Source organism: Urocitellus parryii, chromosome 7, assembly GCF_045843805.1.
Source record: "Urocitellus parryii isolate mUroPar1 chromosome 7, mUroPar1.hap1, whole genome shotgun sequence".
Lineage (NCBI taxonomy): Eukaryota > Metazoa > Chordata > Mammalia > Rodentia > Sciuridae > Urocitellus > Urocitellus parryii.
The window spans coordinates 128,536,473-128,554,033 of NC_135537.1; the positions used below are offsets into that span (position 1 = coordinate 128,536,473).

General features: G+C 43.3%; 1 protein-coding gene across 1 annotated transcript in view; it reads left to right on the plus strand.

The window, feature by feature from the left end:
• Pik3r5 (phosphoinositide-3-kinase regulatory subunit 5) overlaps positions 1 to 17,561 on the plus strand; it is a 73,908-nt gene that overhangs the window by 29,820 nt on the left and 26,527 nt on the right. The gene's annotated exons all lie outside the window — the stretch shown is intronic.

A 17,561-nucleotide genomic window follows, 5' to 3' on the forward strand; every position in this document is an offset into this window, starting at 1 on the left:
TCTAGTGTGAGGCTTTTATGAAGCTGCTGTGAACATTATTTCCTCAGCATATGGTTTCTTTTTAGGGGGTTGGTTGGTAAGGGAGTGGAATTATTGGGTTGAAGCAGTAGGTGGTTGTTCAATTTTGTGAAACCAATTTTTAATGCTGTCCCATTTCATGATTCCACCAGTAATATACAGTGGCTCCGTATCCTTATAAACTTGGTATTGTTCATCTTTTAAATTTGATACACTTTAGTGTTGGGTCATCTCCTGGTTTTAAATCTGCATTTTTCTAATGACAAATGAGAATTAGCCTACTTTCATGTGTTAATTGGCCATTTCATCTCTTTGGTGAAATATCTGTTAGTGCTGGGATAGAAATCGCTTGTCCCATGTATGCATTGTGAATATTGTATCATTGAATCCTACCTTGTGGTTTGCTTTTTTATTTTCTTTATGGTGTCTTTAGGAGCAGAAGTTTAAATTTTGATGAATTCCAATTTATGAGTTCTTTTTCCTTTTATGTTTCATCCTTTTTGTGTCCTAAGAAATGTTTGCCTCGTGCAAGAGCATGAGGATATTTTCTTGTGTTTCTTCTAGGAACTTCATAGTTTTATCGTGTGTGTGTGTGTGTGTGTGTGTGTGTGTGTTGCTGGGGACTGAACCCAGGCCTTGTGTCTGCGAGGCAAGTACTCTACCTACTGAGATATATCCCCAGCCTTAGTTTTAGCTTTTTAACATCCAGAACTCTAATCCATGTCAAATTGACAATTTGTGTGGTGTGGTACATGGGTTAAGTTCAATATCTTCCAGATGGATGTCCAGTTGTTCCAATACCATTTGATAAAAGATTTTCCTTTCCTGTTTAAATTGCCTTGGTGTCTTTGTTGAAAATCAGTGAGCCAAGTCAATAGTGGTCTGTTTTTGGTTTTCATCCTTTCTGAACTTTTGGGCTGATATGTGGATCTATTTGTCTTTCTATTGCTAATACCATATTGTCTTCATTAATGTGGATTTAGAGCAAATCTTGGAGTGAAGTGGCACAAAATCATCCAATTTTGTCCTTCTTTTCTAAATTGGTTAACTGTTATAAATATTTGGCATTTCCATGTACATTTTAGAATCAGCTCCTCCCTCCCTCCCTCCCTCCCTTCCTTCCTTCCTTCCTTCCTTCCTTATCTCTTGAGATATTGACTGGGATCACATTAAATCTGTAGATCAATTGGGGGAAACAGACATAATATTGAGTCTTCTGACCCATGAACATGGTATCTCTTGCCATTTTTTTCTTTGATTTACCTTTCCAATGTTTTGTAGATTTTATTGTTTGTTTTCAGAACTAGTGATTGAAGCCAGGGGTGTTCTACCACTCAGCTATATCCCCAGCCTCTTTTGTTTTTTATTTTGAGGCAGGATCTCACTAAGTTGCTGAGGGTCTTGCTAAGTGGCCAAGGCTGGCCTGAAACTTGTGATCCTCCTGCCTCAGCTTCCCAAGTTGCTGAGATTACAAGTATGAACCACCAGCCTGGCTTGTAGATTTAAATGTAGAAGTTATGCGTGGTTTTTTTTCTTAAATTCATTCATAAGAATTTATTTTGGGGGATGCTATTTGAATGATATATTTTTAAAATTTCATTTTCTAATTGGTAATCACTAATATTTGGAAATACAATGGAACTTTTTATATTGAATTTGCTTCCTGTAACTTGATAAACTTACTTATGATCATTTTTAATAGATTTAATAGACTTTTCAGGATATTCTGTGTATATAGTCATTTAATCTGAGAATCAACTTTCTAATTTGTGGGGTTTTTATTTTTTTTCATTGCCTCATCACGAAGGCTATGATCTCTAGTACAATGTCAAATAGAAATGATGAGAGAAGATTTTGTTCCCGATACTAGAGGAAAAGTACTCACTTTTCACCTTTCATTATGATGTTAACTATAGATTTTTTCATAGATGACCTTTATTGAACTTTTAGGAAGTTCTCTTCTATTTCTATCTTACTGGAGTTTTTATAAACGGGTGTTGAATTCCCTTTGTCCCCTCTTTGAGATAACCAATCACATACCCATTAGGCTTTTTGATTGTGCCCTGAAGTCATTTAGGCTCCATTCATATATTTTAATATCTCTTTTTAGTTTTTAATCTTTGAGTGGTTTCTATTGCTGTATATTAAATTCACTAATCTTAGTTTTGCAATACACAATCTTTGTTCCATCCATCCAATGAATTTTTCTTTTCCCATATATCTCCAATCTAGACTTCCTTTTAAAAGATTCTCATCTTCCTGATTCTCCTCTGAGATTTCTCATTAACTCATGATGTATATTTTCCTCGAAATCTTTTTATCTGTAATAGCTGTTTTAAGTCTTTGTCTCCTAATTCCAATACATCTTCCATTCTTGGGTTTATTTCTATTGAATTGTTTTCTGAGAAATGAGTTACCTTTCTCATCTTCATCTGTCTATTCATTCTTAAGTCACATTCTGGGCATCATGGTCGCCATGTTGGTGAGAGTCTGGATTTTACTGTTCTCCATTAAAGAATGTTAATTTTTACTCTTGGCGGGTAGTTGATTTATAGGTGGAATCTATGATCCCTTGAAGTATTTCTTAAAGCTTACTTAGGATGTGTGCAGAGCTGCCCTTACTCAAGAGCTGGAGTTGCTCTAGAGTCTCAATTCAATGCCTGAGGTATCCAGCGATGTTTCTGAACTCTGATGGACTGGAAATCCAATGGCTCCCGACGCCATGCAATTTCTAGAATCTCTATTTTAACTCAAGGTTTCCCAGGAGCAGGTTTTCCCAGTCTTCATAAGATCTTGTCTTGTACATGCAGTTTAGGATTCAGCTGAAGTCTCCAGAGAACCCCTCTGCAGATTTCTGGAACTCTTCTTTTTTTTCATATTTTCTAGTTCCTGGACCCACAGATTCTAGCCATTTCAGGAGCTTGGAACTCTGGTTTCTATCTCCTCAGCTCAGAAAGACCTTTGTACTGAACTTGGGTTCTGTCCCTGTGTTCCATGCTCTGGGAAATAACTTGAAGCAGAAAACCAGGGAAGTCAAGAGGCACACTCTATTTGTATATTTCCCTTCCCTCAGAGGTAGGATTCCTGTGTTGCCTGCTTTCCGATGTCCATAAACAGTCGCTTCACAAGTTTTGACTAGTCTTATAGTTATTTATGGACAGAAACCTTGTCCAATGCCAATTACTCCTTCCCCTCTAGTGGAGAAAATACTCCTTCCAGACGGATTCTTGAATGTGGCCTTTTTAATAAGATAAATATATTTAAATGTGATTTGTATGATTTTTTTTTCTGGTACTGGGGTTTGAACTCAAGGGTGTGTAACCACTGAGACATATCCCCAGCTCTTTTAAAAAAGTATTTTTACTTAGAGACAGGGTCTCCCTGAGTTGCTAAATGCCTAAGTTGCTGAGCTTGGCTTTGAACTTGCGATCCTCCTGCCTCAGCCTCCTGAGCCCCTGGGATGACAGGTGTGCACCTGTAATTTACAGGCAAGTAGGCAGGTTCTCTACCACTGAGCGACACCCCCAGTCCTAATTTTTGTTTTTTAATTATATTTTAAAAATTTTGAGAGAGTCACAGATTCATATGTAGCTGTAAGAAAGAGTAGAGGTCTCATGAACTCATTACCCCTTTACTTCAACGGTAGCATATTGACAAGCTGTAGTACATCACAAGATATTAACCTTGACCTTGATATAGGCAGTTACAGAATTTCTGTCACACTAAGGATCCCTCATATTGCCCTTTTATAGCCACACCCACTTCCCTTTTGCCCTTACCATCTCCTTAATCCATGGCAACCAATATCCTCTCCGTTTCTATAATTTTGTCATTGTTTGTTGAATCTGTCACCCATTGAAAGACATCTGGATGGTTTCCAATTTGTGTGGTTTTTGTGTGGACATAAGTTTTGATTTTTCTGTGATAATTCCCAGGAGTGTAACTGCTGTATCCCACAAATTTTAATACATTGTATTATCATTCCTTCAATGAATTTTTGGGTTTCCCTTGAGATTTCCTCTGTGACCCATGGATTATTTACATGCGTGTTTAGTTTCCAAATACTTGGAAACTTTTCTATCTTTCTGTTATTGATTTCTAATTGGATTGCATGGTGGTCATAGAATTCACTCTGCATGATTTCAATTATCTTACCATTTTAAGGCCCAGGAGATGGTCTATCTTGGTGCACTTGGAAAGAATGTGTACTCCGCTGTTGTTGGGTGGTGAGTTGCATCAACATTCATTTTCTTTAATCAATTGTTGACAGAGGATTGTTGACGTCTCCAAGTATAATCAAGGATTTGTTTATTTCTCTTTTCATACTCTCAGGTCCACTCCCCACCCCCCCTTTCCTTTTGTTGTGGTACTAGGGATAGAATCCAGGACCTCACACATGTTAGACAAATACTTTATCACTGAGCTACATTCCTCGTCCCTTTCCTCCTTTTTAAAAATTTCTCTTTGAGACAGGGTCCTGCTAAGTTGCCCAGACTGTTTTGAACTCCTGATCCTCCTCCCTTAGCCTCCTGAGTAGCTGGAGTTACAAGCCTGCACCCCTGTGGCTGGCCGTATGGTCAGTTTTTCCTTTACATATTTTGCTGCTGTGGGTGATGTGAATGCACTTGAGATGACTCTGTCTTTGGGAATTGACCCTTTTGTTTTACTCTATAGTGTCTGTCTCTGTTTCTGGTAGTTTTCTTTACTCTGAAGTCTACTGCATTTGCAACATAGTCATGCCTGCTTTATTTTGATGAGTGTTTGCAAGATTCATTTTCCCTTTCTTTTGCTTCCAACTCACCTGTATCATGGCATTTCAAGTGATTTTCTTGTCAGCACAAGGTTGGCTCATGTTTCGTCATTCACTACCAATCTCTGTCATTTAATTAATATCTCCAACCCTTTGACATGCATCATGATCGATAGGCCGGGGCTCAAGTCCGCTATTTGATTATTGGCTTTCTAGGTTTTTAGTCCCTGTTTTTTTCTGTTTTCTTTTTCTGGACTTTTAAAAAATTCACTTTGATTTTATCTATAATATTTTGCTATATTTCTTCTCTATATAGTTTTGGAGCAGTTCCTCTAGGTATTATCATGTACACACATGACTTAAAACAGTCTATTGACATTAGTTCTAGTGAAATATAAAAACCTTACTCTCCTGTATTTCCCTGTACTCTCCCTCATTTATAATATAATTGTCTGAACTATGCAATCATTTAGAACCACATCAGATAGCATCAAATTGTTTTATTTAACCATCCAACATCATTTAGAAGACTCAAATTTTATCTAGATTTTTGGCCTACCTTTATTCTTCCTCATGTGCCAAGATTGATTTTTCTAAGATCATCCCAATTCTGCTTAGATAATAGATAATCTCCTTTAGCTGTTCTTTTAGGGTAGGTGTACAGATAACACATTATCTTAGATCTCCTTTATCTGGAAATGTCTTGATTTCTCTTTCATTCCCGAAGGATATTTTTGCTGGTTCTGGGCTTCAGGGTTGACAAGTTTTTTGTTTTGTTTTTCTTTCAACACTTGAAAAATGTTATAATGTTATTCTACTTCCTTTTAGCCTTTGTGATTTCTGATGCAAACTCCACTTGTGTTCAGAGCGTTTCTCTTCTATGGTATGGTGTTGTCTCTCTCTTGCTGCTTTCTCAATTTTTTTCTTTGCCTTTAACTTTCCTAAGTATATCTACAAGATGTCTTGGTGAGTGTTTCCACCTGTATTTTTATTTGTAGTTCACACAGCTTCTTGCATCTCTTGGTGTATGTATTTTGCCAGATTTACCAGGTTTTCACCAAATATTTCTTGGAGTACATTTCCAGTCTTGCCCTCTTTCTCTTTTCCTACTAGAACTCCAATGACGTGACTATTAGACCTTTTCTGTCATAGTCCTACAGGTACCTGGAGCTCTGTTTTTCTTTGGTCGATTTTCTCTATTGTTCAGATTAGAGAACATTCAAGTTCATTGCCCTCTACCTTCTGCTCTTGACCTCCATTACATTTTTCACTTCAGCTATTTTATGTCTCAGTTATATAATTTCCTTCTTGGATGAGATTTTCCTGTTTTTTTTCCTTTGTGCTCAGAGAGTTTTATAATTGCTCCTTGTCAGTTTTTTGTTGTTGTTGTTTTTTTTTTTTTTTTCTGATGGACAACTGCTTTAAAAATTTTAACATCTGTCATCTGGGTGTTGGCCTCTATAGACTGTCTTCATTCAGACTGAGAGCATCCTTGTTCTTGATGGGACTTGTTATTTTTAATGGGAACATGGGCATTTGGGGTATTGTGAGAATTATGAGGATCTGAACCTTACTTAAACCTTACACTTGCTTTACCTGGTTTCCTCTGATGCTTCTGAGACAGGGGAAGTGGAGGGTATTGCCTCATTACTGCCAGGTGGGGGTACAAGTTCCAGTTCCATGTTCAACTTCCACTGACATGGGGGCGGGATCCTCATTACGACTGGGTGGAGTGGGAGTTTCAACTTCCTGTGAGGTCCCCACTGATACCTCTCCAGCTAGAAGGGTTAGGAGTGCGCCATTACTGTTCCAATACTACCATGGTGGTGGTGAGAGGGGGGTGATCTCATTATGTCTGGGCAGTAGTGAAAGTCCTGACTGTCCATCAGGTTTCATCTGATGATATCAGCTCAACTGGGGAAGGGCAACTACTGTCTGGGGTAGCAGGTGGAATTCCAGGCTCCCCACTGGAAGTCCAGGTCTGGTGTCTATTGACACCATAGGGTGGGAGGGGGCCCATTACTACCAGTGGGGACAAAAGGCTTAACCCCTACTTGGCTCTTAGGCAGTTACCCACAACGGGAACTTGGGGAGCCTCGTCACAGGCTGGCGGAGTGGAAGTCTAGTTTTCCTCTGGACCTTTACTGACACCACAGTCTTCTCTGTGGAATTTGGCTGGAACACAGCAGCGACTGTTTGAAAGTTCTCTCTCTCGTTCTGCTGCCCCCTTCCTCATTCTTTAGCTACAGGGAGTCAGATTTTTCTCTCTGCATCCATTGGTTTGTCCAGGTTGCTAGCTTTTTCCCCTCCAAGTTGGAATATAGGAGGTAAAAAGAGAACCTTCCTTATTCCCAAGGTCCCTGGCTCGTCCACTTTCTCTACCTCTCAGAGCCTCTTGGGTCTGTTTTTATATACCATGTCCAGGGTTTGTAGTTGTACTATAAAGGAAGAAGAGGGAAAAGTATACCTAGTCCAATTTCCCAGAATCATTTTCTAATTTTTCTATACTTAACATAATACGTGTGTAATTTTTAAAAATAAGCTATAAAATGTGTATTATTGTAAAAATATTTATAGAAAAAAAATTATATAAAATGTTGCCTCTTGGAGATCATGGCTGCTGATACTTTGCCATGTAACTACACGGGATAGTTTTTTTTAATTTTATTTTTTTAAGATGTAAAAAAGAACTGGAAACATCTTACAGTTCTTTTGGTCCTGATGGCCAGAAATGAACTGGAACGAGGTAAAGAAAAACAAAAAATGACTTTAACAGAAGGATACTGGGGCAACTCATAAAGCCCAACCCCCCGACCCCCTGTTCAAGCAAAACTCCCAAAGGAATTGCCCCTTGCAATCGCCCTCAGCCTCTGCCGTCAGGTCCTCTGGTCCCCATGTCACCTGATCCAGGGGCCACTTCTCTGCCTGGTGTTGGAGATCTTGCATGGGCACCCCACACTGCCTCCTTGCATCATTCTTGCTTTGAGTGCTGTGACCTCACACTCTTCTGTTTCACAAGCCTCATCTTCTCCGTGCCCTTTTGTGGATGCTCCATGGGCCACCTCTGAACCTGGCATGCCCTGGGGCTGACTCACCATCTCACTGACCACCATATCCTAGGAACCCCCACATGGAGAGCTGTCGCCCTGACATCCCCACTGGGGGTCAGAGGGGTGCAACGTAGATGAAGCAGAACTCATGTTTTCACCTCCCCAATTGTCCTTTCCCCAGAGTTTTTCATCTCAGCAGGTGGAACCCATCAGTCTTTACTAAAGAAGAACAAAAGCAGATCCAGTATTAAAGAAGTGTGGACACCCACGTGGGGGCCAAACTTTAGCCAGCCTGGATGCAGTCTCCTCCCAACTTCTATAGAGTCTGTCCTGAATGGAAGCCTGGGTCTTCCTCAGTCCATTTCCTCCTGACTCAGACATCATGTTGCTCTTTGATTCTGGCCTGTCAATGTTAGTTTTTTCTTTCTTCCTTTATTTTATTATTACTATTTTTTTTCTTTATTTTATTATTTTGGGGGTACTGGGAATTGAACCCAAGGTCACTGAGCTATATCCCCAGCCTTTATTATTATTATTATTATTTTTAATTTAATTTGTGACAGGTTCTGAGGCTGGCCTGGGACTTGCAATCCTCCTGCCTCAGCCTTCTGAGTTGCTGGGATTGCAGGCAGGTGCCACCACATTTGGCTCCCAGTGTTGGTTTTCAATTTGGATTATGTGCACCTGTGTATCTTTTTCATGTCAACACAAATGTCTATTTCTCCTCTCTCCCCACATATAGAACATATTTAGAGAGAATCTGGGAGAGATGGCATCCATGCTTCATGCCCGCATGTCATAGTAAATGAACTTCCTTAAGGGTTTCGGAAAGTTCTAGACCGGGCTGACAGGGACTCTTGAAATCAGTGTCTGCTTCATTAAAAAGTTGTAAAAACCACACCTGGCCTGGTATCAGGAGGAGTATCTGATTTCAGTTTTGTTCACGAGTCTGGATGGTTTCTTTTCTTGTTAGGGTGGTTTTGCTTACACAGATCAGCCCTATTCATGAATGGAATGGAGAAGAAGGTGGGAGATTTTTCTAATATAATTGGGCAAGAGTTTAAAGAGAGTGAAAAATGGAGACTAAAGAAGATGGATTTGCCAAAGTTGGAGAGCAATCATGGCTGTCAGATGAATGAGGGGAATGGTGGATCACTCTAGGTTGGAGAAAAGCTGTCTAAGGGAAGAGATAGTGGATCAGACCCAAAATTATTCTGATGGTAAAGTATCTGGAAGTCACAGGGCTCTGGGGTGTGGGGAGGGAGGGGATGAAGAGGAGGGGTACAGAAAGGGAGACCGACGAGGGAGCAGGGACAAGTCTTTGCCCACTTCTCGACTCTCCTTCTTTTCCAGCGAAGGACCCAGGGTTCATGTTTCTATGAACAGAGAAGTATAACTACCTGTTCAGTTCTTTGAGGGTATATATATATATATATATATATATATATATATATATATATATATCCAGAAATGGAATTGCTGGGTCATATACTGATTCTATTTTTTATTTTTGAAGGAACTACTGTTTTCTATGCCTGCTACACTATTTCAAAGTGCCAATAGCAGGAAGGCCCAGGGAGACCAAAGTTGTGGTCAAGGCCAAGAATAATGGGCTATGGCCACAGGAGGGAAAGAAGAAACACACTATCACCCACAGCACCGACCCAGGGCCACGTACAGTGCTCAGGGCTTGAACCACACGATGTCACTCATTGGGAACCACCCTAGAACTCACGGAGCCCACACCATCACCACCCACCTGTTCACATCTCCTCCCACTCCTGGTCTTGGAGCCCACCCATTGACCAGTGACGGCCCATTGTTCCTGCTGTCATAGATTCATTTGGTGACTGAAGGTCTCTCCAAGAATCTTATATCTTAAAAAAGCAAACCAGGACAGGGGAAGTGAGCAGCGCCAACCCATGGAGAATGAATCACTAGCAATGGAAATTTGGGCCATTTTTGTGCAAGACATCTTCCTGAAAGCCCCAAATTGTAGCACACAGACGAAACAGCAGAGTCAGCCCTTTGAGTGTCTAGAGAAGGACAGAAATGATTTCCTATAAATAGCGTGTAGGAAAGGCGATGGACTTTGGGAGTCAGGCCATCTTTAGATGCTCTTCCAGCTTAGGCCATAGGAATTAGGACCACAGGAATTTGGGCAAGTTAGTAATGTATCTTCCCTCAACAGCAGGATTAGGGGACAACTATGATCATGCCTCAGGGTGATTATGATGATTAAACTGGGTAATCAAGTGAAAATGCCCAGCATAGTACCTGACATAGAAGAGCCACTCAGAAAGAGCCAGCCTGTGGGCTGGGGCTGTGGCTCAGTGGTAGAGCACTTGCCTAGCACTCAGGAGGCCCTGGGTTCGATCCTCAGCACCACCTAAAAATAAAGGTATTGTGTACAACTAAAAAATAAATTTAAAAAAGAAGAAAAAGAAATAGCCTGCCTGGCTTCTTTTCTTCCCACCTTTTTTCCTTCCTATAGAGAATTGATACTTTTATGTAATATCACAAATATACAAATTCATTACTTTTTTTTAACTCTTTTAAAACCTTATTATAATAAACATACTATAAAATTTACTATCTGAACCACCTTTTGTTTTTGATGATGCTGGGGATTGAACCCAGGGCCTTAGTGCATGTGAGGTAAGCACTCTACCAACTGAGCTATATATCCCCAGCCCCTGAATGACTTTTAAATGAACTGTTCAGTAGAGTTAAGTACATTCACATTGTAGTGCAACCCGCTCTCCAAAACTCTTCATCTTGCAAAATTAAAACCCTGTACTCACTAAAAAAAAAAAAAAAAAAAAAAATCCCTATTTTCTCTTCCCCTCAGCCCCTGGCATCCACCGGTCTACTTGCTATCTCTATGAATTTGACAACTCTAGGGAGCTCATATAAATGGGATCTGACATTTGTCTCTTTGACTGGCTTATTTAATTTAGCACAAATTGCTTAAGGTTCATCCATGTGGTAGCACGTGTCAGAATTCCTTTTTCCTTTTAAAGGCTGAACAATTGTGCATTATAGGGATATATCACATTCTGTTGATCATTCAGCTTGGATGCAAACTTGGGTTGTTTATATTTTGACTATTGAAAGAATGTTTCTATGAACAGAGAAGTATAACTACCTGTTCGGTTCTTTGAGGGTATATATCCAGAAATGGAATTGCTGGGTCATATACTGATTCTATTTTTTATTTTTGAAGGAACTACTGTTTTCTATACCTAATACACTATTTCAAAGTGCCAATAGCAGGGCACAAGAGTTCCAACATCTCCACATCCTGACACTTTACTTGCTGTGTTTTAATAATAGCCATTTTAGTGGGTGTAAGACAGTATCTCATTATAGTTTTGATTTGTATTTCCTTGATGACTAGTGATGAAAAGCATCTTTTCATGGGCATATTGGCCACTTGTATATCTTCTCTGGAGAAATATCCAAGTCCTTTGTCCACTTTGGAATCAAGTATTTTTTTTGTTGTTGTTTTTTGTTTTGTCTTTTGATTTTGTTGTTGAGTTGTAGAAGTTCTTTATATATTATGGATGTTTATCAGATAAATGATTTGCAAATGTTTTGTTCCAGTCTGTAGCTTGCCTTTTCACTCTGTTGATTAAAACCTTTAAAGTACAGAGTTTCAGATTCTGAGGTCCAATTTGTTCATTTTTTCTTTTCTGTGTGTGCTTTTGCTATCGTATCCACAACATCATTGACAAATCCAATGTGACGGAGTTCTCCCCCATATCCAAGAGCTTTATGGTTTTAGGTTTTTATGTTTTGATCTTTACTCTTTTTGAACTAATTCTCTATGATATTAGACCTTCCTATGTGATGACAGGATATGCATTTCCAATTGCTTTTGCTTTCTTTTGTGTCTCTCAAAAGTTTTCTTCATAAAAATCTTGCATATTTTTAAAGTTTATTTTTTAATGTTATTCCTCTTGATACTATTGTAAGGGGAGAAATTTTTCCCAACACATCTTTAGTTTTTATAATTTTTTGTGGAAACCTTAGGAGGTAGAGTCAAGTGGGAGGAAGTGAGGTCATTGGGAGACTGTGTTTGAAGGAGATATTGGGACCCTCTCTTTGCTTTCTGACTGCCATGAGGTGGACAGTATCACGTATTCTCTCCATGATGAACTGCCTTGCCACAGACCCAAAAGCAATAACCCATTCAACCATGGATTGAAACCTCCAGAACTGTGAGCCAAAACAAACCTTTCTTCTTTATAAATAGTTTATCTCAGGTATTTTATCACAGTAACTGCATACTGACTGACACTATTTTACATGCACAGAGACACACCTGTGTTCTACAGCCTCCCAATAGCACCACAAGCTGGGGGGACAAGCCTTTGGTACATGGGCCTTTGGGGAATGGTCAAGATTCCAAACTATTGGGCCTGAGGATATAACACAGTGATAAAGTACGTGATCAGCATGTGCCAGGCCCTGTGTTCAGTCCCAAGCACCACACACATGCACAGGTGTACATACCCACAAGAGCATCCAAACTATAGCAAGCAGAAAATATTACCTTGCAGGTCTAACCTGTATACTAGAATCATCCAAGGAGTATTTTATTTATTAACACAATCCAAAAGACACCTGGAGCTGGGCAGCAGAAATGTGTATGTTAAGAAAATTCCCTGATCATGTTAATATTTATCAAATTTATTGAATGCTGACGATGTGCCACACATTATTCTAACAATTTGCCGTATATTAACTTGTGCTTTACCCCGAGCTCTTGCAAATCTCAGGTACACTCTTTGCCTTCCCTGCCCTTTTAAGTGACACCAACATGGAGACAGACACAAAGGCGCCAAGACATGCAGCCCAAGCCATACCACCCGCTTCAGTGCGGGGTAGGTCACTCCTCGTGCACCCCTTCCGATCACTCTCCAACACACGACTTCTCTGCTTCAGGTGGAGTCTCCTCTGCGACCCAAGTAGAAATGATTCTCACTTCCAACACAGCAAGGACACAGCAGAGACTAAAGAGATTTTGTAACGCTGGGAGGCAGGTGGCAGGGGAAAGCAGGGGACCCAGGCAGGAGTAGCACTTCTTTGAGGATACCCAGGTGTCTAGCTTTGACTGTCAGGAAATCAGACTTGTCTGTAGTTCTTTTTGTCTTCACCCAGTCAACATAGGTCAACCTGATTTAGTCAGTTTTTGTGCGGCTGGGACCAAAAATAATGACGAGAACAACTTAGAGGAGGAGGAGGTTTATTTGGGTTCATGGGGCTCAGAGGTCCAGTCCACAGATGGCTGACTCCATAGCTCTGGGCCCAGGGTGAGGTAGAACACAACGGTGGGGGGCGGGGTGGATTTGAGGGAAGGAAGCTGCTCCCCTCATGGAAGTAAGGGAGAAGAGACAGGGAAGAGAAGAGAAAGGGGCCACAGGAAGATGCACCCCTTCAGGGCATGTCCCCAGCGACCCCCCCCCCTCCTCCAGCCAGGACCCCCCTGCCTCCTGTAGGTGTCCTTTCAAACCAGGACCTGTTAGGTCTTAGCTCTCAGAATCTAATCATTCTTTCCCTCTGCCTATTCCTGCATGAGCAGGGCTTTGGGGGTCACCGCCTCTCCAAACCCTGACCACCCTGAGGTTACTTAGGTCAGTCATTTTCTTCCCTATCTCTTTCAGTGTGATTGATTACAGACCTCATTCATAATGCCATTCATTTTTTAATATATAGATCGATCCATTTTGGTCCCCTGCTCCCTGTGGGGACCAGAGCTGTAAAACATGAACCTGGAATGTTCCAGAACACCAAGAAAGCAGTGGGAGGTGCTGGCCAGAAATTCCTCCTGCCCTAGGAGATGTCGATGGTCCAATTTCTCCCTCTTTAGCACTTTGAGAAGACACCCCCCCAAAAAAAGAGAAGCCCTCTTCTTTGCCTCGTGGGGGCTGCCACAGGAAGTCGGCCCAGAGCCCACCCCTCTGACCAGCCTTGGGCCTACCTCATGGAGTTGTGTCAACCCGTGAAGGGGCGGGAGAAGCAGAGCGGCAAACCCACCCCCCAACGCCAAGTCGATCTGCCCTCTTCAGGGTGCCCAGTCAGGAGGACTCCGAGTCCTCTGTGCTGGCTCAGAAGAGGAACTTAAGGTGGGGCAGGCTCCGTGGTTCCATGTTTCAACACTGCCCCTGGAGGTGGTGCTGGGGGCCATTCCCGGCAGCAGCTGGAATTTCACAATGGGGGAGGGGGGCTCCTCTTCAAAGAGGTGGGTGGGGGTGGGAGTGGGGTGCCAGGGCAAGGCCGGGCCTTGCTTGTCAGGACTTTTGAAAAGAGGCTTCATCCTGAAGAGAGGGGAATCCCATCCTCCGTCCTCCCTTGTCACTTCCTCCCCAGAGCCAGAGGGGACGGGTCACAAGGAATGAGTGATGACCGGCTGACTCACCAGGAGGAAATGAGTGTGCCAAGGGCCAGGCCACAGCTCAGCCGAGAGGGCCCTCCACTGGGCTCCCTTTCCCACCCTCCCTCCGGCTCCCCAAGCTCAGAGCCCCAGCAAGTCCTGACCCTGAGCTCTTTGGTCAAGCTCTTGATGGCCCCAAGATGCCAGGGAGGCTGGCACTTCAGGAACTTTTTGCCCCGGGGTCCTGAGGGTATCCAGCTCTTCTACGGAGGAGGCCTTGATTTTTTTCCCCATTACGTGGGACAGGAGGGAGGCTGGGCCAGCAGGTGTCAGAGAGGGCCCTGGGGTGGGGGGGCGGATAGCTGTTGTCCTCTAGGACTGGTGCTAGCAGCGGCTCTAGGACAGTGCGTTCTGGCGCCCTTAAGGACAGGGGTGTGGCAGAAGTAGTGTCATTTGTGTCTCGAATTAATTTGCATCATGACCATGTGGGACACACAGGTGACTCATGCCTGCCTGCCTCGTGGCATGTCCATCACGCGAGGGGCTGGGTGGAGGATGACTTGACCCCCAGCTCACATAGTTCAGCCCCATGCTCCAGGATAGAGACACCAGGGCCCTTCATGCCACCACGGTCATTACTGCCCCTTCATGCCACCATAGACTGCTGGGTGTTTGCTCTCTGGCTCACACTTGGGAGCTCTGGGTCTCTCTCAGGCGCTGAGCTCAGCAGCTGGTGTAGACAGACACAGTGGGGTTCCTGATCCCAGCAACGGAGAGTCTGCATTTTATTTATTCATTTATTTAATTTTATTTTACTGAGACTTGAACCCAGGAATGCCCTACCACCGAGCTACTCTGTAGCCCTTTTCTATTTTGAGATGGGTATTGCTAACTTGCACCGGCTGGCCTTGAACTTGCCATCCTCCTGCTTCAGCCTCCTGTGTAGTTGGGATTACAGGCTTGTGCCACCATGCACGCCTGGCAGATTCTAAACCTCTTTTTTTTTTTTTTTGAGGGGGGAGGGAGGATACCGGTGATAGAACCCAGTGGCACTTGACCCCTGAGCTCTATTCCCAGTCCTTTTTATTTTTAGTTTTTATTTTGAGACAGGGCCTCACTAAATTGCTTAGGGCCTTGCTAAAATGGCTGAGGCTGGCCTTGAACTTGTGATCCTCCTACCCCAGCCTGCAGGGTAGCTGGGATTACAGGTGTGCGCCCCTGCATCCTGCGATTCTGAACCTCTTAAAGCAAACTCATGGTCATTGAGTTGGGGTGCAAAAGGACCTGAGGCTGTCTTGGGACAATTTGGGAATTGCTTTTGTTTTTCTAGTAACTGTATCTGAGGGACCGTGGACGGTGATGGTTGCAACGCAGCGTTACCATGAACTGGAAGAACCCAGACTCCCTGGGTTTGGGTCTTGGCTTTGTCCACCTCCTGGTTGTGTGACCTTAAGCAAGTTGTTTAACTTCTCTGTGCTACTAATTGCTCACCTGTTCCTTTCGCTCCACCAGCACCCCACAAAGGGGATCCAGCTTCAGACTCTGACTGCTGGATTTCCCTCCGCCCTCTGGAGTAAAGTAGCAGCAAAAACTGTTCAAATGCACCTTTTTTTTTTTTTTCTTTTTCTTGGTACTCACTCCTGCACCATGATGAGGAACTCACATCTTTGACTTGCCCTACAGTGGATATACAAGTTGCCCCTTCTCCAGGTAGCATAGGAGCTGGTGAGCAAATTTGCTAAGTAGATATTGATCTGAAGAGCCATGCCCTCACATGGTGGGCAGCCCAGTCTGTGTAAGGGATTCTCTTAAAGCCCCCACTCCCTGGCTCTTGGCTCTGGGGGGGGGGATAAAGGAGGGTCTTCCAAGGTGGCGGACAACCCTGTTTTTAATCTTCCTAATCTCATAATGACAGGATGCAGGTGTCTCTTTGTTGATTCTGGACTAACACCCCCCTTCAAGCCCACTAGGGTGATTACATCCCCCATCCCCACAGTCCACTATGCCTCTGAGGACTTTGGAATGTTGGGCAGGTAGCACCTTTGTCCTTGGAGTGGGACCTCAGCCACAATTTGGGAAGACAGAAGTCCAGCTGATACCTTGGCCTTGAAGGAACCCCTTCCCACTCTGGCTGTCAGCAGAGGTACAGGACCTAGAAGTTTAGGGACTTGGAATTTCAGAGACCTGGAAGTTCAGGCTGTGTCGGAGGCCAGCCCAGCACCCCAGCCTCTTTGCTCCTGGGTCTAGGTCCTTGGCACGCTGATCCCTGCACCCAGATCTTGACATGCTATCTCCTCTTTCTGGAATACTCTTCCCCTCATTTTCCCCAGAAGCAAACGTGTCCCTCTTCCAAGACCCACAAGAAGCAGGAGTGGCCTTCTCATCTGGCCTCCTTCCAGAAATATCTTTTCTTCAGAGCCTGTTTCACTGTGCTACGGGGTCTCCTCTTTCTTTGTTTAACTGTGAATGTCTGAGTCAAAACAGAATGTCTAGGCCTCTCTGTTCAGTGCTGTATCCGTGGCACATAGTAGTTGGTCAAGAAATCAATGACAGACTGGTTCTATGTGTCCATCACTGTACCATCCACATTTCATAATGCGTAGCCCCCTGGGGACATCAAGGGAGTGATGCTCGACACCTCACAATAGGGCTTATTTGTTTCCTGGGCATGTGGTTCCCACCAGGCTAGAGAAGTAGAAAGATTTGCCTACGAGGTGACTCCATGATCGGAACGCTGCGGTCCTGAGTTAGGAGCTTGCATCTCTTTGCATGTCATTTGCATGGCTCAGCTCTGGGCTCTAAGCTTCCTCTTCTGGTTTCCTGGTCAGTCCCCAGATCCACAGAACGGGCCCTGCCACTTCCCCTGCTTCCCCATGAAATGGCCTGACTGGCCAGTGACAAAATCTACCCCAAAGAGCTGAATGCAATGAAATTCCCAGGCACGGGGACAACCCCTGCAAAGAACTATATATAGCATGAGAGCCTGATGCAGTGGGAGCTCATGACATCCACTGTGACATTTAGTTTCCCAACAGCCCCGAGAGATTGGCACCATCATCATCATCATCATCATCCCCATTTGATAGATAAGCAAACCGAGGTTTGGAAAGCGTTAAAGAATTTGCCCCAAATCTCACGACCAGCCAACATCAGAGTCCAGATTGGAGTCCTGGCCTGTTGGATACCAGAGCCCGAATGAATCACGGTGTCAAAATGCATGTCATGTCCTCTGAGGGATTCGGGGAACCCTCACCCGAATCCAAGACTCTGGGCTGACCCTGCTGGGGGCCCTGCGTTCCCCATGCGATACTAAAGCCCCTGAAGTCCCCTCCTCCCAGGAGAATAGGGAAGGTGGACTAGGCAA